Source organism: Erpetoichthys calabaricus, chromosome 15, assembly GCF_900747795.2.
Source record: "Erpetoichthys calabaricus chromosome 15, fErpCal1.3, whole genome shotgun sequence".
Taxonomy (NCBI): domain Eukaryota; kingdom Metazoa; phylum Chordata; class Cladistia; order Polypteriformes; family Polypteridae; genus Erpetoichthys; species Erpetoichthys calabaricus.
In genome coordinates this window covers 3,949,010-3,974,671 of record NC_041408.2, presented here as the reverse complement: position 1 = coordinate 3,974,671, position 25,662 = coordinate 3,949,010, and the positions used below count along the sequence as shown (strand labels likewise).

The following is a 25,662-nucleotide window of genomic DNA, read 5'->3' as shown; positions in this document are numbered from 1 at the left end:
TACAAAAGCTTCATAATCTGGGTCTGTCCACATCGTTGTGTCTCTGGATCAGGGACTTTCACTAACATGGCTTAGGTGGTTAGAATTGGAGATCGTACATCAGCCACACTGGCTTTTAACACAGACACACCACAGGGTTGTGTGCTCAGCCCAGCACTCTTCAGATAGATAGATACTTTATTAATCCCAAGGGGAAATTCCCATACTCCAGCAGCAGCATATTGATAAAGAAAATATTAAATTAAAGAGTGATAACAATGCAGGTATACAGACAGACAATAATTTTGTATAATGTTAACGTTTACCCCCTCGGGTGGAATTGAAGAGTCACATAGTGTGGAGGAGGAACGATCTCCTCAGTCTGTCAGTGGAGCAGGACGGTGACAGCAGTCTGTCTCTGAAGCTGCTCCTCTGTCTGGAGATGATCCTGTTCAGTGGATGCAGTGCATTCTCCATGATTGACAGGAGTCTGCTCAGCGCCTGTTGCTCTGCCACAGATGTCAAACTGTCCAGCTCCGTGCCTACAATAGAGCCTGCCTTCCTCACCAGTTTGTCCAGGTGTGAGGCGTCCTTCTTCTTAATGCTGCCTCCCCAGCACACCACCACGTAGAAGAGGGCGCTCGCCACAACCACCTGATAGAACATCTGCAGCATCTTATTGCAGATGCTGAAAGACTCCTGCCTTCTAAGGAAGTATAGTCGGCTCTGTCCTCTCATGCACAGAGCATCAGTATTGGCAGTCCAGTCCAGTTTATCATCCAGCTGCACTCCCAGGTATTTATAGGTCTGAACCCTCTGCACACAGTCATCTCTGATGATCACAGGGTCCATGAGGGGCCTGGGCCTCCTAAAATCCACCACCAGCTCCTTGGTTTTGCTGGTGTTCAGTTGAATTATTAGATAGGATCTAATCTTCACATTATTTACACAAGATTGCTCTGCCATCCATGCCACAGATATGGTTGTGAAGTTTGCGGATGGTATGACCGTGGTGGGTCTCATATCAGACAATGATAAGACTCACTACAGAGAGGAGATACAACACCTAGCACTATGGTGCTCAGCCAACAACCTCATCTTGAACACCATCAAGACCAAAGAGATCATTGTGGATTATAGGAGGTCCAGAAGAACAGAACATGCTCCAATATTCATACGTGAGGAGGTTGTAATGTGTGTGGATAATATCAAGTTCTCGGGTATCCACATCACATCAGATCTGACCTGGTCTTTGAACTCATCTCTCCTGGTAAAGAAGGCCCAAGAAAGACTCTTCTTCCTCAGGAAGATGAGACGTGCTGGATTCTCCTCTCGGCTGCTCACAAACTTCTACAGATCCGCTATAGAAAGCATTCTCTGTCACAGTATGACAGTGTGGTACGGCAGCTGCACAGGACAGGAAGGACTTGGCACGGGTGGTGAGAACAGCACAGGGGATTGTGGGAAGTCCTCTCCTAGGCCTGGACTCTGTATATGCTGGAAGGGTGTAGAATAGGGCCAAATGTATAGCTGCAGATCTCACCCATCCAAGAAATGGACTGTTTGTACCACTGCCTTCAGGAAAGCGGTAAAGAAACATAAAAACACGTCCCAGCAGACTGAAAGACCGCTTTTTCCCCAGAGCTGTGAAGTCCATCTGCCCCTGCTGATACACACACATACGTCTACCCTTAACCTGCCCCCCTGTAGACGTGCACACGCACTTTACCTCGTAATCAAACACACACACTCGTATTCCTCCCCTGCAGACCCCCACACACAGATCACTGGTCTCTGCAGGCGTACTACCCTCAGGAAAAGTCTGGACTTGATGATGTCTTATTGCTGCTGTCTTTTATACTTATTATGTTTATTTTATTATTTATAGTGTATTGTGTATTTAAGTATTCTGCCTTGAAGCCGAGTCCTACCAACAAAAAAATTTATGTGTATGCATAATGACAATAAAGAAATCTATCTATCACTGTTAAATATTAGCATTGTCTCAAGATGTTTGTATTACATCTTCAAAATCAAAAGGTGTGAAATACCCCCCCCGGTTCACACCTTCGACCCCCAGGAAGCCTAAAAATCAAATCACGTTATGTTGTTATAAATTTCCTTCTTTGTTTTGACGATTCATTCAGTTCGAGAATCTAATTAACGAGAAACGTGTAACTCATTTGTGGGTAATCATTTAGTACGGGCATTGGACGAACCCCAATTAATGCTTTGGACCCCCCGAAAGCTTGAAAATCAAAATTATGTTATGATGTTATAAGCCACTGGGTCTGCGAGGAAAGAATTATAGAGGCCAGTGCTCCAAAATGATGTCACATTCATGGAATTGACCTGCTCTTGATGTCTGCGCATGCAACACGATGTGTTAAGATTTCTGGACGTTTAAAAGGATTTGCTCGTCACCTTAAGACTTATCATTGACATTCTGTCTGAATATTGGTTTTTGGAGACCTAGAATTAACTTGTGGCTCAGTTTCTTACATTAGAAATCATTTTCTAAAAGCTGCATATTTTTTGTGTCTTTTTCGATGCCATCTTTGTTCTGATGGATGATTCAGTTCGAGTAAGAAATGAAGGCGAATCATGTGAGTCGTTTCTGGGCAAAGATTCAGTTTGAGAATCAAATGAATGAAAATCGATTGATTCATTCGTGAGGGCAATAAATTGGCGTAGGAATCGATTGAGAATCATATGGCATTTGTGGGTAACGATTCTTGTTTGTTTGATTCCCAAACCGATTTATTACCCACAAATGCTGTATAGTTCTCAGATGGAATCATTACCCAAGAATGAGTCCAACAATTCTCAATCAATTCATGGACCGATTTATTGCCCCCATGAATGAATCAATCGATTTTCGTTCATTTGATTTTCAAACTGAATCAATACCCATGAATAAGTCACATGATTCTTGTTTATTTGATTCCCAAACCGATTCGTGTGACTTATTCATGGGTATTGATTCAGTTTGGGAATCCGATGAATGAAAATCATTGGGGGCCAATATATTGGTCCATGAAACGATTGAGAATCATTGGACTCGTTCTTGGGTAATGATTGGTCTGAGGACCAAATGAATGAGAACTGTATGGTATTTGTGGGTAACGAATCAGTTTGGGGATCAAATAAACAAAAATTGTGTGACTTATCCATGGGTATTGATTTCAGTTTGAGAATCAGATGAACGAAAATGAATTAACTTCATTTATAGGCAATGAATCACTTTGGGAAATCAAATGAATGAGAATTGTGTGGCTCATTCGTGGGTAATAAATCAGTTTGAGAACCAAATGATTAAGAAACATTCATGGGTAATAATTCATCTGGGAATTGAACAATATCAAATGAACACTTTGGACCCCCTGAATATCAAATCCAGTTATGATGTTATAAATCACTCCATTCCCATTATTTGGTCTGTAAGAAATGTATTATAGCAGCCAGTATTCTAAAATCACACGCTCTCGATGTCTGTGCATGTAGGGTGTGGAATGATTCGTGTACGTCTCCTTGATTCATTTTCTGATCTCCTTAAGCTTTATTAGTGAGAGATTCTGTCCCCATATATGTTTTCGGTGTCATAGACACAATGTTCGGCTGGTATTTCTTGGGTTAATAATCATTTTATAAAAGCTACCTATTTTTTGTGTCTTTGTTTGGATGAATGCTTCTCTTCGAGAATCCAATGAAAGACTCTCATGTGACTCATTCGTGGGTAATGATTCAATGCAAGAATCGAATGAGAGAGAATCGTACAACTTGTTGGAACGTAATATAAATCAGTTTCTAGAATCAAGTGATCAAGAATTGCGTCTTTTGCGGTTGGTAATTCAATTCCCAACTGAAAAGAATTGGATGCATGATATCGATGCTGGCAATTTATGAGCCATAAATAATCTGCGCTATTGTCTACATGAACAACATAAAATATAATTGTTAAAAAATTTTAAAAATAGTTTTATAGGGTTCCGTTTTTGTGAGACTATATTACAACAGACAGCAGTTGGGACAAATTATATCAGGAATTTCGTTAATTTTATACTCCATTAAAACTTGAGATTTCTCAGTAAAGCTCCTGAGAAACGTGTGAAAGCATAAAAAGGTGCACCTTTGTTACGTGTTTCTCTACTTTAAGTTGTCACTTGGCTCGAGTTTCTTCAGCCTCTATACATTTCCAAAATACGGATAATGTGTTAATTATCCCTGTGTGATTGATCTGTCAGCAGATAAACGTTTGAGCAAAAACCTGGAGATGTGCGTAAAACAACAATAAATATAAATATAAAGAGAAACAAAACCCCAATACGAGAGACAATAGTCACGGTTGAGGGAACAAGAGGGTCAAAACCAAAAGTACAAAAATGTCAGAGTTTTGCTTTCTACAAATTGAATAAGGATTTGCCCTCTGATCCCGTCACGTCGATTTACGCATCTCAGAGGCTACGGCCCTGGAAACGAACCTAAAAAAACACTGGCGGCCTTCGAGGACCCAAAAACAAACCAATTCGTGATGCTGAGTACCAGTATGCTGGAATGCACCCTGAATAGGAATTGCGCCCCATTCCGGGCTGATTCCTGTTTGCATTGCTGCCAGTCCGGGCTCAGAGTGTTAGGGATGGATATACAGTAAGGGATGTCTCAATGTCGCTGGCTAAAGGGTGTTTGGATATAACACACATTTCAAACTCCTCTGTAAAATGTCTTTTTATGCAGGACCACCGTTTTATAGCATGTTGTTCTCTGCAGCATTTGTGACATCCCATTAGAGGCTGGTTGGAGTTAATAATAATAATAATAATAATATACTTCTCGTTTTAATATGCACCGTACACAGCCGGCTTTGTTAATGGATCACTCAGGAGAAAGTCCATCTGACGTCCCTCAAGGTTGTTCCCGCTGTGTTTTTTTTTTTTTTTTTTTTTTCTGCAGCTGGCAAACTAATTAATGTTCCATTTTGATATAAAATGTATGACTAACCTTAACATCGCCATTTCAATTAATGCTTTACAGTCGGCTTTGTCCTTTTGAAGGTTAAGATTTGAAAAGATCAGCCGATCAAAAAATACGAGCCTGCACTTGGATGAGCTTTCTGCTCCGCTTTACGTTTCCGTAGTTTGACACTCTGTGGTCTTTTAACATAATATCTCAAATGAAAGGCTTTAGATTAGACGTACTTTATTTGTCCCAAGGGGAAATTAAAAACTTTACAGAATTTCAAGAGTAGAAAAAAGAGTGTGTGTATATAAATATATAAACACTTTATATATACTGGGGGCTTCGCTCGCCAACCACCATGCGTACGCTACACGCCGGCAACTTCACGTCTCTGACACTCGAAAACAACAAATCTTTTAATTCTCACGGATACGCCTCTTCATTGGGAGAAAACACTACTTTTCCCTGATGGCAACACGAATTAGACGATCTACAAGTCTCCGACTTAAAGTTTAAAGCCAAACAATATCTCCATACTTCTGTCATACCACCTACAGTATGTCCATATATTCGATCTCTTTTCGCTTTTACCTTTTCGTCAATATCGCATTGAATTTTGATTCCGTGTTTGGAATTACATTGTGACAACGCAACGTATAACTGCCAGTGAGTGAATATCGTTTCTTTCTCTCTACACAAACTGTGTCTGACAATAGCATTCACACAGATGAGAGATGATTGGACGGTGTGCGTGGTTGTAAATGTTTTAGATGTGCGCAGGACTTCTCCAAATCTCTTTGCATAAAGTCTTGTCTCGCGGGGCTTGAAATTTTCTCTCACGGGATTTCACTTTCACCAAACAACAAATCTTTTAATTTTCGCGGATACGCCTCTTCATTGGGAAGAAACGCTACTCTACCCCGATGGCAAAATGCATTAGACGATCTACAAGTCTCCGACTTAAAGTTTAAAGCCAAACAATATATTCAATCTTGTTTCGCTGTTCCATTATTTCACTGAGTAATAATTTCCATTTGTTTGCACTAATGCGATGTTTACTATCATTGTTTTTGAGACTTTCGAATTTTCTTACTTCCATTATCTCTAACCTGCTCCGCATGTGTATCTCTCCAACATTTTTGAATTCTTTACGACGTTCTGCTTTCTCATCTACTCTTTGTCTTTTATATCCGGCCCCGGGCCTGGTTAAATCTCTTGGCACAAAGTCTCGTCTCACCGGACGTGAAAGTATCTCTCTGAAAAAAAGATCATGTCTTGTCACAGGATAAAAAGTCTTGTCTCCCAAGATTTTTTTATTATAATAGAGAGATGTATATAATATACACTGTATATCTATCTATCTATCTATCTATCTATCTATCTATCTATCTATCTATCTATCTATCTATCTATCTATCTGTCTAATCCTGCCAACTACGATATCTATGTAATCTTATGATCCTGCCGACTACACTAAAATTAATATCAATCTGTTTGTCTGTTTAATCCTGTCAACTACGCTATCTATCTCTGTCTCTCTCTTTTAGAATAAAACAACAGATATTTATCCATCCTTGGCGTGTTTCCATCAATCACTTTTCCAAAGACCATCCAAAATAACACAAAATAAACAATTGTTCCTTCTGTCCTCCACTGAGTGTTGTCCGCTGTCTCCTGACTCCGACTCGTTGATGTGATTTTTGCAAATAACAAAATGCGTAAAAGTGAAGGTGTCTCAATACCTTCTGAGCCCTCAGTGTATAATGTAGTATAGTATAGTTCATATGTGTGTTGCCAACATCCACCTCAATAAAAGGATGTGTTTTTTTCATCTTTGTATCCATCTGGTTATTATGTCTCTGTCATTCCAACAGATGGCGCATCACAAACATTTGTAGTGATGTAGTCATTCTAACAGGTGGCACATCACAACCATTACATTGCTTTTATGAATCCCATAACAAATGCCATATAACAGATGTATGCACTACATTTGTCATTCCAAGAGATGGTACCACACAAACTAATGTGTTTTATTAAAACAAATGTTTGTGATGTGCCATCTTTTGGAATGGCATATGCAATGCAATTTTGCACTACATGCATTACAAAATACAGTCCAATAGATGGTGCACTGCAAACGTTAAACACTGGGGTCTACATTGATTATTTTGTTTTCAGCCCATTTCAGATGGGCAGCACAGCTAGTAATAAAGAAGTTAATACTTTAATATGTGTAATTTATTGTGAAAAAGGGCATTGTACACTATAATAAATTCTCTCAGATGGTCGCAAAATTCATCTACATGTAAAGTGCTTCACAGATGGCACTAGTATGGAAAACAATCCAACAATCTGATAGGATCGCCACTTGGTGTTAAGCAGCGCTGTTAACGAGGTAATGAAAGGAGCCTGAGAAGATTATCCAACGGTAGCCGCAGATGTTCATCTTTGAATTATGTTAATTGTTGCTATTAACAGCATGAAATGTATGCGAACAACTGTTCACTTAGCAGCATTTCCATGATGTTTTTATTTACTGCCTATCTTGTGTGTGATTATTGTTTGAGATTTTAGGTTTAATTTTGTCACAATAAGGCACATACAATGTGAATTTCCAAAGTGACATTTTGCAACATCTTGAGTTTTGAATGTCCCTAAAGTCCAATTCTCTACCACACTACTGGGTGTTGATCTTCATTGACCATGTTGTGCTGGGCTCTTGGTCGTGCAGATTCACTCTTTGCGATATCCGTGAATTCAGACCATATCTGACAGTGTGTGAGGTGCAACTCCTGGTCCAGGCTTTGGCCTTGGCACTCTCAGCTGGCAGGAGTTCTGGCATTTGCTGTACATTGGATTACTGGAGAGACACTAAAGGTAGTACAGTAATCCCTCGCTATATCGCTCTTCGACTTTCGCGGCTCCACTCTATCGCGGATTTTATATGTAAGCATATCTAAATATATAACGCGGATTTTTCGCTGCTTCGCGGGTTTCTGCGGACAATGGGTCTTTTTACTTCTGGTACATGCTTCCTCAGTTGGTTTGCCCAGTTGATTTCATACAAGAGATGCTATTGGCGGATGGCTGAGAAGCTACCCAATCAGAGCACGCAGTTAAGTTCCTGTGTGCTGCTGATTGGCTCAGCGACGGAGTGCTGCATTAACAAGGAAGTCTCATCTCACTCATTCAGCATTAACGTGCTCCTGCTACTGCTTCAGGGGCCGTGTCCAAGCGCCAACAGAAGATGCAAATGATTGCAGAAAAGGTAAAAGTTTTGGATAAGTTGAAGGAAGGGAACAGCTACACCGCTGCAGGACACCATTACGGCATCAATGAGTCCACGATTCTTTTTATTTAAAAAGGAGGAAAAGCATATAAGATCTACAGCCGCAGTGTCCTTTAACCAGGGCGCAAAATGAGTTGTAAGTGGACGTGATAAGGCAGTAGTCTGGATGGAATCTGCTTTAGGGTTTTGGATTGAAGAGTGATGGAAGAAGAACAACGGCGGTGCTAAGCAGTCGCCTGAAGAGGCTCCTTTAGAAGAGCTGTAACGCTATCCTTTGTTGTGCAGTAAAATTAAACTCATCGTTATCGGACAAGTCGTCGTATCATTGTTGGTGAGTAACCATAATTAATTATCTACGTACAGTACTTATTACATGTACATAGTTTAGTGTCACTGTACACACATTTTACTGTATGCAATTTTTCTTGCATTGTACGTATTTATTGCTGGTGGCCTGTCTGTCGTAATGGCTGTAACATATGTGATATCGGAGACGCTCGATATCTTTAAAATAATATTTAGGTTTTACTGTATGTAAACTGTGTTTACATACATAATTTCAACGAATCTTACCTAATATCTAAGAGAATACAAAGGGTTTATGCTGTATAATTGTGCGTGAAATGTTTATAATAGTGTGGGAGAGTTTATAAGGGCTTAAAATATATAAAAATAACCACATGAACATATGGTTTCTACTTCGCGGATTTTCACCTTTCACGGGGGGTTCTGGAACGCAACCCCCGCGATGGAGGAGGGATTACTGTAACACCAAATATTGATTTGATTTAGATTTTTCTTTTGTTCGCTCACTTTGCATTTTGTAAATTGATAACAATAAACAATCATTATTTATATTTCTGAAAGCATTCTTTGTTTACAGCATTTTTTCATACCTGCCTAAAACATTTGCACGGTACTGTGTATACAGTGGGTATGGAAAGTATTCAGACCCCCTTCAATTTTTCACTTTTTCATATTGCAGCCATTTGTTAAAATCATTTAAATTAATTTTTTCCCTCATTAATGTACACACAGCACCCCATATTGACAGACAAAAAAAAGAATTTTTGAAATTGTTGCAGATTTATTAAAAAAGAAAAACTGAAATATCACATGGTCCTAAGTATTCTGACCCTTTGCTCAGTATTTAGTAGAAGCACCCTTTTGAGCTAATACAGCCATGAGACTTCTTGGGAAAGATGCAACAAGTTTTTCACTCCTGGATTTGGGGATCCTCTGCCATTCCTCCTTGCAGATCCTCTCCAGTTCTGTCAGGTTGGATGGTAAACGTTGGTGGACAGCCATTTTTAGGTCTCTCCAGAGATGCTCAATTGGGTTTAAGTCAGGGCTCTGGCTGGGCCATTCAAGAATAGTCACAGAGTTGTTGTGAAGCCACTCCTTCGTTATTTTAGCTGTGTGCTTAGGGTCATTGTCTTGTTGGAAGGTAAACCTTCGGCCCAGTCTGAGGTCCTTAGCACTCTGGAGAAGGTTTTTATCCAGGATATCCCTGTACTTGGCCGCATTCATCTTTCCCTCGATTGCAACCAGTCGTCCTGTCCCTGCAGCTGAAAAACACCCCCACAGCATGATGCTGCCACCGCCATGCTTCACTGTGGGGACTGTATTGGACAAGTGATGAGCAGTGCCAGGTTGTCTCCACACAGCCCGCATGGAGTTTGCTAAAAGACACCTGAAGGACTCTGAGATGGTGAGAAATAAGATTCTCTGGTCTGATGAGACCAAGATAGAACTTTTTGGCCTTAATTCTAACAAGACAATGACCCTAAGCACACAGCTAAAATAACGAAGGAGTGGCTTCACAACAACTCTGTGACTGTTCTTGAATGGCCCAGCCAGAGCCCTGACTTAAACCCAATTGAGCATCTCTGGAGAGACCTAAAAATGGCTGTCCACCAACGTTTACCATCCAACCTGACAGAACTGGAGAGGATCTGCAAGGAGGAATGGCAGAGGATCCCCAAATCCAGGTGTGAAAAACTTGTTGCATCTTTCCCAAGAAGACTCCTGGCTGTATTAGCTCAAAAGGGTGCTTCTACTAAATACTGAGCAAAGGGTCTGAATACTTAGGACCATGTGATATTTCAGTTTTTCTTTTTTAATAAATCTGCAACAATTTCAAAAATTCTTTTTTTTGTCTGTCAATATGGGGTGCTGTGTGTACATTAATGAGGGAAAAAATTAATTTAAATGATTTTAGCAAATGGCTGCAATATGACAAAGAGTGAAAAATTGAAGGGGGTCTGAATACTTTCCATACCCACTGTATATAATATATATAGCGCTTTTCTCACTACTCAAAGCGCTCTCCACACTGCCACTGCGCCACCTGTGAGGTAATAACAATACAATACACAGAACAGAACACAAGTAATCCTCAATAAAAAATATGTAAAAATATTACAAGTTTGGAAAGTGTCTTCCATAGGGCGGCTTCTCTGAGCTAAAAAGGAGAAAAGCGATGAAATGTTTAGTGTTGGCGCCCCCTTCTTGTCGTGGCAGGTTACAGCATACCTAGTAAGTGATCCTCAGACACCCATGTGCGACACAGCAGGCGCCTTTACTTCTCATCATCCATCTCCTACTCGCACTTCCTCTTTTGTTGCATCACCAAAGCTAAAAACTGACCAATCAGATTTCTTGGAGGGACTGGACGCACAGACATTTGTATTTTAGTAGTTTAGTCGTTTCTGAGCCAGAGAGGTGTTCAGGATTAGTGCCAAGGGGGTTAAGGGTGGGCAACCTTAACAATCGAGCCAACTAAGCTGAAGTATAAACCTGCTGCATGACCATTACACAATTCATTGATTCTCATAAAAAATTGGGTTAGGGCCACTATGGCCATCTTGGACTGATTTTTTACAGACCCCTGCCCAAAGACAACAACTGCACTTGAGCCCCCTCTGCTCCTGCTTATGTTTGTTTGTTTTCTTTTAAACCGTAATGTGATTCATTTTGCAAATTGCTTGCATGTTTCTTGCACCCGCTGCACACTTCATTTAATGCATCCACACTTTACATCCCCATGTGGGCTTCGCCTCATTAATTTTTTCCTTCAAATTCTGCCTTTCGCTTAAGAGCAATATATTTAACTGAGCTAAATATTTTATCAGAGCTCCAGACCGCTTTCTAGTAATTAAAAAAAAAAAAAAACTAATTGAGTCATTCCTGTTCCAGATCATTTTGAAATTTAAATTTGGTTAAAGCAGAAGCTGAGTAGGGGTGGAAAAAGAGCGGCAGCTTGAAAGGACAGCGAAAAATATTTAGGTGGGAAAAAATGCGCAGTGAAGTGCGAAAAAAGATGCAAATGTGAACCCTGAAGAATCTGATTTAATCGGCGCCGTGGTGGCAAAGGGATTTCAGTAAGCACGCAGGCTGGAGGTGAAGTTTCCATACGTCGGTGTACCGGCAACAGTGGGCGACTCCTCTTTGTTGTAAATCCTCACTGTGATGGGTCATGTCCAGTAGGCCAGTTGTAGATTTGCTGATTCCTATCATGTGACTCTGGTCAGGTGGTCCTCTGTTTGGATCTCGCTTAGTTAAGATGTGCGTGTTCTCGAGGTGAATTTGATATTTTTGGTGTAAGACCCAAATCCTTTAAGGCACGGGTGTCGAACTCCAGGCATGGAGGGCCGCAGTGGCTGCAGGTTTTCATTCTAACAGTTGACCAGTTTTCACTGCTAATTATCTCCTTTTCCCTTCATTTTAATAGCCCTGTTTTTAAGGATTCAGTCCTCTCAATTGATTCTTCATTAAATGACAGCCAAAAAGAAATGAGACGTGAAACGAGCCAACAGATGACCAGCTAAATTGGGGCTTCAAACTCCAACCAATTTTACTCCAACCAGTTCCTTAATGAGAAGCCAATTCTGGCTGTTAATTAAACCCATTACTTTGGCTTGCTGCTGCTCTCTTTCTGCTACAGCAGACATGTTGATTTTCTGTTTTTGATTACTGACCTGAGATATCAACCTTACCAAGACCATCACCTTTCTTTATGTTCAGATAATGTGCTTAGCTGGTCACCTGTTTGTTAAGGAAAAAAGAAGAACTAAAGGGTCTGAGCCGAGTTAATTAAAACTAAGGCAAAAGTTAATTAGCAGCAAAACAGGTCACTAATTAAGAAGGTGGTTAGAATGAAAACCTGCAACCATTGTGGCCCTCCAGGACCGGAGTTCGACACCCCTGCTTTAAGGTCATGTCTATGGTAAATTCATTTCAAATTTTGCTTGGTTTAAATCTGAATGAAACAGAGAAAATAGAATTTTTAGTTTTATCCTCTTTGAGCTAAATACTAATGGAATATTCTTAATGTCTTTACTCTGTGTAACGATGGAATAACCCTCAGATTATAGTTAGACCACCAGAAATAAACATAAAACCCTGTAGCAGTGCTACCGTGGGAAGAACTCCATTTCCCAGCAGCCCAATGGGGATTACCTGCATAGCATGACTAGAACAGAAGTAGGGGCTGCTGGTGATGAAAGAGGCCAGCGTAAAAGTTTGAAAAGGGGGGCCAGATGGAGCAACTGGAGATCGGTGTTTTTGTGTATCATGTCCAACGTGTCGTCTCAGAAGTCGGTAGTGCCCCAGGATCGTTTCCCATTCGGATGAACAGACTGTCTTGTGTGTCATCAACTGGTGGATTCATTGTCGTGTGTCATTAGAGGGAGCGCTCCTGCAAATCTAACCCCTTGCTGCTCAGGACCACCAGTAGGACTGTTTTACTCATTTTCTACGAAAGCTATTCTCGGGATTCTCCTCTTCACACCAAACCATGGCCATATTGGACTGTATAAGGACATTGTCGTGAGTGTTTATTGTTGTGGTTCATTGTTATGTTTCAACTGGAGAATGGGGAGGTTTGTCTGATTGTTGTTGTTGTTGTTGTGTATTGGATTTGCCATTTAATATACAGTTAGGTCCATAAATATTTGGACAGACAACTTTTTTCTCATTTTGGTTCTGTACTTTACCACAATGAATTGTAAATGAAACAACTCCGATGCAGTTGAAGTGCAGACTTTCAGCTTTAATTCCGTGGGGTGAACAAAACGGTTGCATAAAAATGTGAGGCAACTAAAGCATTTTCTTAACACAATCCCTTCATTTCAGGGGTTCAAAAGTAATTGGACAATTGACCCAAAGGCTATTTCATGAGCAGGTGTGGACAAGTCCGTCATTACGTCATTATCAGTGAAGCAGATAAAAGGCCTGGAGTTGATTTGAGGTGTGGTACTTGCATGTGGAAGATTTTGCTGTGAACAGACAACATGCGGTCAAAGGAGCTCTCCATGCAGGTGAAAGAAGCCATCCTTAAGCTGCGAAAACACAAAAAACCCATCCGAGAAATTGCTCCAATATTACGAGTGGCAAAATCTACAGTTTGGTACATCCTGAGAAAGAAAGCAAGCACTGGTGAACTCAGCAACGCAAAAAGACCTGGACGTCCACGGAAGACAACAGTGGTGGATGATCACAGAATCATTTCCATGGTGAAGAGAAACCCCTTCACAACAGCCAACCAAGTGAACAACACTCTCCAGGGGGTAGGCGGGCGTATCGATATCCAAGTCTACCATAAAGAGAAGACTGCATGAAAGTAAATCCAGAGGGTGCACTGCAAGGTGCAAGCCACTCATAATCCTCAAGAATAGAAAGGCTAGATTGGATTTTGCTAAAGAACATCTAAAAAAGCCAGCACAGTTCTGGAAAAACATTCTTTGGACAGATGAAACCAAGATCAACCTCTACCAGAATGATGGCAAGAAAAAAGTATGGAGAAGGCGTGGAACAGCTCATTATCCAAAGCATAGCACATCATCTGTAAAACACGGTGGAGGGAGGCAGTGTGATGGCTTGGGCGTGCATGGCTGCCAGTGGCACTGGGACACTCGTGTTTATTGATGATGTGACACAGGACAGAAGCAGCCGCGGCGTTTCATGATACAGATGAACAATGACCCAAAACATACAGCCAAAGCAACCCAGGAGTTTATTGAAGCAAAACATTTGATTTCCAGTTATTTAATTTGTCTAATTACTTTTGAGCCCCAGAAATGAAGGGATTGTGTTCATAAAATGCTTTAGTTGCCTCACATTTTTATGCAATCGTTTTGTTCACCCCACTGAATTAAAGCTGAAAGTCTGTAATGATGGAACAACGAACAATCATTCACGTTCAGCTTTAAACTCGGCTTCTGCCAACATAAAGGAAGGACTTTATTCTCAAAGGAGTAACTGATTAACAAAAATGGGGTTATACCTTAACCTTCTTGGTGTTGACCCCCGGCTTGGAATTCTATGTAAGTGCGGTTATGCCCGAGTCAGGCTGGAGGTGACATGTAATGATCTGCTTTACAGCGTTAGGCCTGAGTATTCTGCTGCCGGTCTCATGGATGAAATAACATCATGCTGAAAAAAATCAAAAATATTTCTATGCCCTCCGAGACTCCAAGGTAACTCATTAATATTCATGTCTGTCTGTCTGTGTGTTTATTCGTCAATAACTTAAAATATACACTATATGGCAGTCCAGGGAGAGGGGTTGTAATGAGAGGAGCACAACTGAAAACCAACACTGACGCAGAGACTACAATTCCCACAAGGCATCAGGAGAGTCTCAGGAATGATGGGAAGACACCATCATCAGTGCGTACAGAGTGGGCTCTCCTCTGAGACCACAGGCGCAGTGTTTTGTTCTCGACTAATATGGATAACAACTTCACGGCCTTGCTGGATTGTTTCCATCACTTTGTGTGTTTTCTTTATCCATGTTTGGATTTCCAGATTTAGAATTTTTCCTCTATTTATGCCCAGGTAACACCTGGTACCGGTTAATCCGTACATGTAAAAATTGGCAAATTGCATACTATGCAAATATGCATGCATACATTAATTTTATAGAAACAAAATTCAAATGTACCAATAAAATGACAGCAATAATAAAATGGCAGTGAAGGTTTATGTGCTTTAAATCACAAAATACAAATATTTTATGTGAAACTAAAGCATAGGTGTGTACACTTTGTCGACCTTATGCTTAAAACATTCTACATTTTTTATGGTCATTGATCACTCAGTATCATCATTATTATGAATTCTATTCTTCTTCAGATCTTTTATGAATAATAAAAAAGAGTATCCCCGACCCCTACTGGACACCACTTTTAACAGCACCCAATTCCGAAAACGTTCCCGTCACCATAACCCTTTGCTTCTTTTGTTTTTTGAGTCCATTTTGTACCCAACCTTCCGACCACATCTTGAATTCCATCTTCTTTTGGTTTGATTGCCATCCTCTCTTATCAAAATCCTTCTAATAAATAATATCACAGGGCCCTCTTTTGTCTTCTGCTTTTATTTTTTTTGCTTCCTGATACAATTCCTACATATTTGTGAAACTCGACCTTCCTCATCCGATCCCATTGCAGACTGTCAGCTGGCACTCCCGTTCTTGACGTGTGTATTGCAAACACTCGACGTGGGGTCTCTCAGACTTGCACTGAAATGACAAAAACAAAACAGTTCTAAAGGAGGGCAACAAGGGATCGGGACCTCATCTGTATTAAGGACTGATATGCAGGTGACCTGGACCTCAGTAAATGGAGCTTTCTTGAGTCCCAAGTCCTCCTAAATGACACAGAGCATCCATGACAGAAAAGTGAAGGGTTTGCTGTCAACACGATGAGGAGGATTCCGAAAGATGGGGCTTGTGGTTGTGCCAAGCTGGAGATGCGCCAGGCTGTTTCTCAACTTTGCGGTCTGTTTTGAGAGCTTAACTAGTCTAATGGACTTAAAGGGATACCTCTGATTTTTGTGTAATTTTGGAGAAGCACAGCTAAGTTAGTCTGTTATCTGACATTGTGGTTTATGAGTGGCTGTGAGTTGACCACAGAGGGGGAGATTCATAGAAACTAGAGGAGCACTGGTTATGAGTTCTCATCTGTAGAAATAAAATTGGAAGTTGTCTGTTATATTGCTCGCTTATCACGCAAAAATATCTGACCCCATTTTCACTAAACTTTGCGCGTGCCCTCCCGTTAGCCTGTGTGGAAGCCGGAGAACGTGCAATTCCCCCAAACCCGGACACAGTTTATTCCTTTCCTTGCCTTTTCAGCACACAGTCCACAAATCACCAACAAATACGGCTCAGCCACTTCTCTCTCTTTTCTTCTTCTCTCTCTTCTCTGCTTCCTCCACTCCACGCAAGCTTTGTCCTCCACCTCCTGACTCCGACTCCTCAAACGGAGTGAGGCGGCCTCCTTTAAAATGCACCCAGATCCTCTTCTGGCAGCACTTCTGGGTGTGGTGGAAATTGGAACACTTTGGACGAGAACTGGCCATTCAGCCCAACAAAGCTCGCCAGTCCTGTCCACTTATTTCGTTCAAAATAACATAAACAAGTCGAGTTTTGAAAGTCCCTAAAGTCTTACTGTCTACCACACTACTTGGTCGCTTATTCCAAGTGTCTATCGTTCTTTGTGTAAAGAAAAACTTTCTAATGTTTGTGCGAAATTTACCCTTCACAAGTTTCCAACTGTGTCCCCGTGTTCTTGATGAACTCATTTTAAAGTCACCGTCTCGATCCACTGGACTAATCCCCTTCATCATTTTAAACACTTCAGTTAGGTCACCTCTTAATCTTCTTTTGCTTAAACTGTAAAGGCTCAGCTCTTTTAATCTTTACTCATAACTCCTCCCCTGTAGCTCTGGAATCAGCCTAGTTGCTCTTCTGTGGACCTTTTCTAGAACTGCTATGTCCTTTTTGTAGCATGGAGACCAAAACTGCACCCAGGACTCCAGATGAGACCTTACCAGTGTGTTATAAAGGTTGAGTAGAACCTTCTGTGACTTGTACTCCACACATCAAGGCGCTATATAACCTGACATTCTGTTAGCCTTCTTAATGGCATCTGAACACTGTCTGGAAGTTGATAGCGTAGAGTCCACTATGACTCCTAAATCTTTCTCATAAGGTGGACTCTTGATTTTCTGACCGCCCATTGTGTATTCAGACCACACATTTTTACTTCCTATGTGTAATTCTTTACATTTACTGACATTAAATTTAATCTGCCCAAGCCTATCCGCTATCCAAGTCCTTCTGTGATGATATAACAGATTCCAAATTATCTGCTAATCCACCTATCTTGGTATCATCTGCAAACTTAACCAGCTTGTTATTTATATTCCTATCTAAATCATTTATATATATATATATATATATATATATATTATTGAAAATAGCAGCGGCCCCTACACTGCCTCCTGCTGGTCACCACTCTTAACATCGGCCAATTCTAATGAGGTTCCTTGCACCATCACCCTCTGCTACCTGTGTCTGAGCCAATTCTGCACTCATCTACACTCCACCCCCTGAACTGCCATTTCTTTTAGTTTGATGCCCTCCCTCTCATGTGGCACCTTATCAAATGCTTTCTGAAAGTCCACATCGATAATATCATGAGCTCCACTTTGCTCGTGTCCTTTTGTTGCCTCATCATAGAATTCCAGCATGTCAGTAAAACACGACCTCCTTCTTCTGACCCCATGCTGACTGTTCCTCATAACTCCTGTCCTTGCCAGGTGTTGCTCAATCTTATGCTGCAGTTCAGGGCTCTGGAACTGTCCAGGCACCCCCTGGCAGTGCCCATGGGCCCCAGCAGGGTTGAGCTGCCAAGCTCCCAGACTGTGGACCCCTTGGAATCCAAGGGGGGTTGCCCTCTTGTTTTTACAGAGGAGGTTTTACTGTGGACATGACCTCTTCCCCTGGTTCCTTCCATCAAGACCCCCGGCCATCCACCACACCTGTCTTAAAATAAAGAATGTATGTCATATTAGGGGACAGGGGTGTGACAGTCCGGGTTGGCTGCAGTTGCCTTACTTTTTGAACCCATGACACAGGATGAGCAGGCCATGGAGGACACACAAGATGGCAAGTGGTCGGTGCTGAAATGCTTAGGTGCTTTTATTAGTCAGGAGTTAAAAATTCAATGAGCAAACCAGTGCAGCGCAGTCCTTTAATTAATAAATAAATAATCCATTAAAAAGAGTGATGATGGTGGACGTTAAAAGCAGAAATAAACAAATAAATCCAAAACAAGGTTAAAAGCCACGTTAAAACGCTGTCGGGACCTTCTCTTTAAAATCATTACAAGCTTCGGCGCCTCCTTAATTGTCCCTGCTGCTTTCACCTCTTCAGGTCTTCTTAGCCTACTGGGAGACCCACCAATTAGCACAATCCTGTCTCCCAAGGGCTTCCACCCTAATCGTCACAAGCGGGTCACCACTGGGGTGCCCAGAACCCAACTTGGGTCTCTTGCTGCCATCCCTCACCATCTGCAAGAATCCCCCAACCCCGAGTCCTGCTCTGACTCCCACCATTGCCATTTATCACATGACCTCCAATAGCAGCCCCCCTCACCCACTTCCTCATCACTCAGCAGGAGCGATATCACTCGCTCTCTTTGGGACCCCTCCCCAACCACTTGCCTCCATGTTCTTGCTCCTGCTTCTCCTTATGCCGACTCTCTATATACTTTTCTTCCTCTTTAACTTCTTGTCTTTTCCCTTTCATATTTGTTTCTCGTTCCTCTTATCTCTTGACCTTCTCTTTCGCTCTCACGCTCAGGCTCTCTGTTGGCGAAGTATCCTAATTATGACCCACCGGGAGGAAATTGAACACCCCCTAACCCGGAGCCCAAGCTGCACCATTTTTTTCATTTAAAACTTGCACCACCAAGAACGTCTCACACTACGGAAGGTTATAATAATGGCAACTGAAAACCAGCGCTGATGCAGGGACAACAATTCCCATCAGGCAGCAGGAGTGCACTGCAGTTGATGGAGGAGATCACAGGCACGTATAGCATGTTCTTTCTAAACTAATCCAAGTAGCAGCTTGTCTCGCTGGATTAAACCTTTAGTTTGAGAGTACATTGTCTTTCGTTTCTTCGTGGGTTGCGTTTTTAACCATATTGAATTTCCAAATTAATATTTCACCCTGCTTATTTTCGTCGGGTACTTTGGCTGGTTAATCAATATAAATGCAATCTTTGCTATTTGTACGTCTGTCTGTTTGTTCACCAATCATGTGCATTTTCACGAAAGTTTGTATATGCGTTGCTATCAGTTCAACTTATAATATATGCTATGTGATGTGTCAGGGAGAGAGATTGTAATGGGAAAGGGACAACCCAAAACCAGCAACAATGTGGGGACTACAGCTCCCATCAGGCTGCAGGAGTGTCCCTGGAATGATAGGAAGATGCAGTCATCCGTGTGTACAAAGTGGGCTCTCCTCTGAGACCACAGCTGCGGTGTTTTCCTCTTAGCTGATGTGGATAATAGTTTCTCAATTGTGCTGCATTATATGTTTTGTCTACCGGTGCGTCGTTTTGTCTCATCGTGCTTTGAGTTTAGCAATGTTGAATTTCTGAGTCAGTTTTTCCCTCATTTATTTTTTACCTGGGCAATGCCTGGTACAATATTTGAAATCTGCTTTACTCACCAGCAAGTATAGGATTGTGAAGGGGGTATCCTAGCAAGAACCTCTGAATAAGACCATAGGCCATGAAGCCAAAGCCTTGACAAACTTTAAGAAGAATCTGGATGAGATGTTGGGATAGCTTTGCTACTAGCCAAACAAATGAGGTTGATGAGTTGAATGGTGTCCTCTTGTTTGTCAGATTTCTTACGTTCTTCTTGCATCCGTTTTCTAACCCAGGGTCTCTGAGGCCAGTGCCTATCCTGGCAGCACTTGGGTCATAAACAGGAACATCTAGCAGCCGTACGACATGCACTTCAGAACAGGTCATTCATCTGTAGCTAAGCATCTTCAGGCCCGGCCAGTTCTTGGATGGTGAGGCCAGCTAGGAAAAGCTGGGGTTGCTGCTGGAACTGGTGATGGTGATGCCAGCAGGGGGGTGCTTACCCAGTGGTCCGTGTGTGGATCCCAATTCCCCCAGTGCTGTTATGGGAACACTGTGCTGTAAAAAAATGGTGCCGTCCTTTGAATGAGACGTAAAACCGAGGTCCTGGCTCTCTGTGGTCACAAGATTTCTAGGCAGCCTTCATTAAAGAGTCAGGTGTTTCCCCAATGTCCAGGCTAAATTGCCTACCTCGGCCTTGTCATTCTAGCCCACCTAATCATCCCTTGTCTATATCTCTCACCCCTTCACCACCTAATAGCTAATCTGTGGTGAGCGTACTGGCGTAAAATGGCTGCCGTTGTATCATCCAGCTGGATGCTGCACATTGAAGGTGGTTGAAGTGTCTCCCCACTGACTATATAAAGTGCTTTGAGTAGCAAGAAAAGAGAAGACAGTCACACAAGGCCAGTTTTGAGGAGGAAATGTGGGAGAACATGCCATCTCCACACACACGATGACCAGTGTGGGCTTCCTTCTCTCTTCATCTCCTTGAAGTCATCCAGGTGAGTGTTGTCCAGCTCCTCTCCCGAAGCAGCGTCCATTAAGCCAAACCTGGGAGTATTTCCAGTGTCACCCCACTCCAGGTTTGGTAGCACTACCAGGTCAGGTGAAAGTTACTTAAAGTGGAGATGATCTCTCCCTGCAGCTCCCTCTGCTGGCACCCATAGAACACCGCAGGGCTTTCTAGTGGCACTACAATTCCCAGCCTGCCCGGCGTGGGATCCATGCAGGTACCGTAGGCCAGGAATAGCTACACAGGTAATGCATAAACCCAGCTCAGGTTCTTTCTTTCTTTCTTTCTTTCTTTCTTTCTTTCTTTCTTTCTTTCTTTATCTAGTGGCTTTCTTTCTTTCTTTCTTTCTTTCCCTATACAGTAGCTTTCATAATGAGTTCTTTCTTTCTTTCTTTCTTTCTTTCTTTCTTTCTTTCTTTCTTTCTTTCTTTCCCTATACAGTAGCTTTCATAATGAGTTCTTTCTTTCTTTCTTTCTTTCTTTCTTTCTTTCTTTCTTTCTTTCTTTCTTTCTCTATACAGTAGCTTTCATAATGAGTTCTTTCTTTCTTTCTTTCTTTCTTTCTTTCTTTCTTTCTTTCTTTCTTTCTTTCTTTCTTTCTTTCTTTCTTTCTTTCTTTCTTTCTCTATACAGTAGCTTTCATAATGAGTTCTTTCTTTCTTTCCCTATACAGTGCCTTAAAAAAGAGTTCTTTCTTTCTTTCTTTCTTTCTTTCTTTGCCTATATAATGGCTTTCTTTCTTTCTTTCTTTCTTTCTTTCTTTCTTTCTGGGCTTTTATGCTGCATGGCTGATGTTCGCTCTGCTCTAAATTTTTAATGCCCTTTCCTCTGCACACATTGACTAATGGAGTGACTCCTAGCAGTCTTATAAAGCACCTTGAGAAGTTGTTCACCGTTTAAAAGGTGCTATATAACATTCTTCCTAAATGACACGTCTTTATTGCGTCCAGCTGACCTCCCCATATCTGGCAGATCTCTATTGTAAGTGTTATAAAATTAAGCTGGCAAGGGCACAAAATGTTTAAAGGACCTCCTCAGCCTGCTTCATGAATGCTTCTTATTAAACCAGGGCATCGTTTCCCACAAATTTTTGATTGCACAGTTCCTGTGAAGCGTAGTGTGAAAACTTTAATCCCAAAAGGTTCTTTTGCAGACACACTTTAGAAATTAATTTCTCATTTACCCCCCCAAATTGCATCTGTGGAGCAGCGCCAGCCATTCTCCTTGGCTTCATGCACTGTGAAAGGCAACGGGAAAAGAGATTTTTTTTTTTGTTTCCCTAAGCACTGAGATGTTAGTTTGTTGGATGCGAGTCAAATTATAAATTGAAAAAAAAAACTCAAAATGTGCAGCAGCCTCCAGCCAGGACAGGGATGATTGCCCATTTCTGCTTTAATTAAGGGCAGCACAGTGGAGCAGCAGTTAGCGCTACATCCTCACAGCCTTAACGTTCTGCTAAAAACTGAAAGCAATGTCAGCCAAATAACAAACCTTTTTCATAAGTGGAAATGAAAATTCCTCTTTAATTAAACCAAAAAAAAAACTAAAACCATAGTCAAAACACAATTTGGAAACATCTTTATACCAGGAAACCAAAATGCACTTGCTAATTTCATCAGATAATCAACCAGGAGTCAATTAGACCACCCTGTTTAATTTTATAACACAAAAAAACAAAGGGTACGATGGCATCACCTAAACTGAAATCAGAATAGGCTCTCAGTACCCACCACGCAATGCCCAGCAAAGCTCTTACTAATACTGCTCTTCTTAGGCAGGTTGGGTTGGGACCTCCCTCTTCTGCAATGTCCGGGTCCAATGTGACACCACCGCATTTGAGGGCATCCGCTTTTATGAGGCTCCTCCCAGAAGGGGGCAGGGCCTTATCCTGGCACCGTGGGCGGTGCTCCTGTTGGCTTTGTAGGTTGATGACCTCAGATGTGCAGCCGAGTCTGAAGTGGCCAGTGATGAGGATCAGCATGTTCTCAAATGGAAAAGGCTGGAGTGCCCCCTCCAGGTTGGGGGGTGAGGCGCTGTCTTCAAGCAGAGAAGTTTTTAATTAACTCGGGGTTTTGTTCACAGGTCGACAGGTGGAATCGGAGCAGCGTGGCATGCACATTCCAAGAAATTCCACTGGGCATCAGTGAACCCGTAAAAAGATATTGATTTGACAGACCTGGAATAACATTCGTAAAAATCTCGTATGTCACGTAATCCCGCCATTTTCACGAGGAGGCCATGAGCGGTCAGCAGAAATGAAAGTGTTGGTAACGTCTCGTGTAAAATGCTGCTTTACAGTAGTGATGATTTTTGGTGTGTCACAACCAACCATTTCTCAAAATTAGCTCCCAACTTTGAACGCCCTTTCGACGTGTGAGGTAATGTGCAGATTCCACGTGTGGTAAATATTAACGGAAACTGCAGTCATGCAAACTGCTGGCTCTCCTCGAGTTGTTGGCGTGATTGATGGCACACACATCAAGATCATTGCCCCAAACTTGAATGAACACACACACGCACGTGAATCACAAGCGGTCCGATGGTCATGGTTAAAAAGTGTATTGTATTACAGTAGAGGTGATGGGAGAAGCAGCTTCAAGACCCCACAGAGGGGTAGCTGGCAGAAAGGAAAGAATAACCTGAAAAGGCACATCCGAAAGATATTAACTGGCGACTCTGCGCCGACCCGAGTGTGTATTTGGCCACCCCCCAACAGTTTCTCTGGAGGGTCTGATCTCCTGTGAAGGCCTCTTGTGGAGTTTAGGAAACCTTCTTGTATTAATTAAGGTCCTTTGCTGACCTCTTCTGGCTCCACTTTAGTACTGCAGGGAAAGGGACTCCCTGAGAGGTCTGGAAATCAGCCACACACTGATTTATTTTTCTTTTTTTATTAATACCAGTAGAGAACAAAGTGTAAATATTATCATATTGAAATAATTATTCCGATTTTTGGTGAGATGATGGGAATCGCAGCCTGGGGGTTGGGGGGGCCTGTGCATGATCTGCTTGCCCAGATGCTGGAGTTTGCTAATTTCTGATGCTGCTATAATACATCAGAGGAAAGTGACATTGAAAACAATCCTAACAGCCAGAAAAGTACAAGACAGCAGAGAGTTGTCGGGATGTGTCAGCTTTTGAACAAGTTGGGATTTCAGAGCATGGCCTTCGGGTGAGTTGCGGGGCCTTGGTTAGCTGTTGACTGGTTTGAAAGATGGATCATTTTTGGTTTATTTTTTAATGATCTCATTCAAATGTCAGTGTGCATATTTTTGTTAAATGTTGTCTGTAAAAGGGAGCCAAGATATCTAACAGAGTCCATCTGCAGACTTCCAGGTTGTCGCTTTGTGATGTTTCTGTGATACGCCCGGCTACGCTACGATTAAGATTAGGGCTGTGGGAGGAGTTAACTGTAACTGTGATCTGTCAAGTAAATCAGGTGACAGAAACATGCAATCCGATTGGCTGCGCTAATCTACAGCTGGACCCTTCTCAAAATATCAGTGAAGTGTCTGTTTAATAAAACGGGCACAATGGTACACAAAGTCTGTCTGGTTCAGTCACATTGTGCGTTTAAGGTTAGAGTCCGGGTTAGGGCCAACCCTTACGTCCCTCTTTCTTTGTGTGTCTTGTTGCCTTTGTTCATCGGACATTTCATTCTTGTTTTAGATGTCGGATAACATTTCTCCTGGGCACGGATAGGGCGGAAGACATTTTTTGTCTTTTTATATGTAGGACAATGTGGGCATTGCCCATTCTGTAATGCTTTATTGGCACGCCAGGCCTGCTCGGATTTAACCGGGTTGCAGATATCCAGCTTCACCTTTCCCAAAGTAAGTGGCTGAACTCTTTGTACAAGGACCTCACTGCACTTCATCTGATTTAAACAAAGCTGCTAATCGGTGTAGAACTGATATCTTTGCAGAGGCCCCTCTGCAGACTTCTTGAGCCAGAGCAAAGATCTGTAATTCAAGGAATGGACAGAATAACTCGCCTGTGAGGAGGCCCTGATTGTGTAACTGGAAGTGACTGTAATCCAACCACGGGAAGATACACCCAAGAACCGGACTGAAGTTTACAATCCGTGGGAGCTTTCCTGGTGGCCTGGCCTGGCATTCTGAGCAACCAGTGAAATAAAGTACAGGCAGTCCCCGGGTTAAGTACGAGATAGGGACTGTAGGTTTGTACTTAAATTGAATTTGTATGTAAGTCGGAACAGGTATATTATTTTAATAAATGCTATTGTTGACCGACTGTAACCAAGTGCTCTGCCAATGAATAATGGAGTTTCACCTCTCTCTGGCCTTTTTATTATTTCGACTTTATTTCCCATGGTGATGGTTTTTCTCTTCTTTACTGTAGCACCAGCACTTGCATCAGATTTGTGTTTCAGAGACATTCTTGAAGGGTGAAGACAAAAGGTTAAGATGAGCTCTTCTGTACAGCACTGTACACGCTATCACAGCAGATTAGGCACCAGTCATCATGATGTATAGGGTGGTCCAGATCTGATTATGCAATTTTCATTACACTATAACTTAATCAGTTTATTACATAGAAAAATCACCCGAAAAATCCTGGACCATCGAGAAGTGTGCGAACTGGCAACACGAAGAATCATCTTCGCACCGAACTGGAATCGTCCCCGCATCAATCAAAGTCATTCAGACAATCTGGATCTGCAGAATTAGATCTGGACCACCCTGTACTGACAAGAGACCACTTCCTGCTATGTGCGTAACAGTACAAGCAGGCTTGCCATTGAGAATGAATGGGGGCAGCGAGGGGCGCTTCATCACCAGCCCACCTCACAGTCACCTCCACTACAGTTTGCTGCATGCAGTGTCACGCCACTCCACCGCCCCCATTGAACACGCAGCCATCCGAGGCACACTACAATGCTACCCCCCCCCACCTCCCCATTCACCCTCAATGGTGACTTGCAGCGGGGGTCGGGCAGTGAAACCGCT

At 42.1% G+C, this 25,662-nt stretch overlaps 2 protein-coding genes across 4 annotated transcripts in view; one reads left to right on the top strand and one right to left on the bottom strand.

Annotated features, from left to right (window-relative positions):
• susd4 (sushi domain containing 4) overlaps positions 1-25,662 on the top strand; it is a 59,355-nt gene that overhangs the window by 7,077 nt on the left and 26,616 nt on the right. The window lies entirely within an intron of this gene.
• Positions 19,477-25,662, bottom strand: part of brox (BRO1 domain and CAAX motif containing) — a 445,085-nt gene continuing 438,899 nt past the window's right edge. The window contains exon 14 of the transcript XR_007933582.1: positions 19,477-19,501. The gene's annotated coding sequence lies outside the window, so the exon portion shown is untranslated. The remainder of the gene's footprint in view (positions 19,502-25,662) is intronic.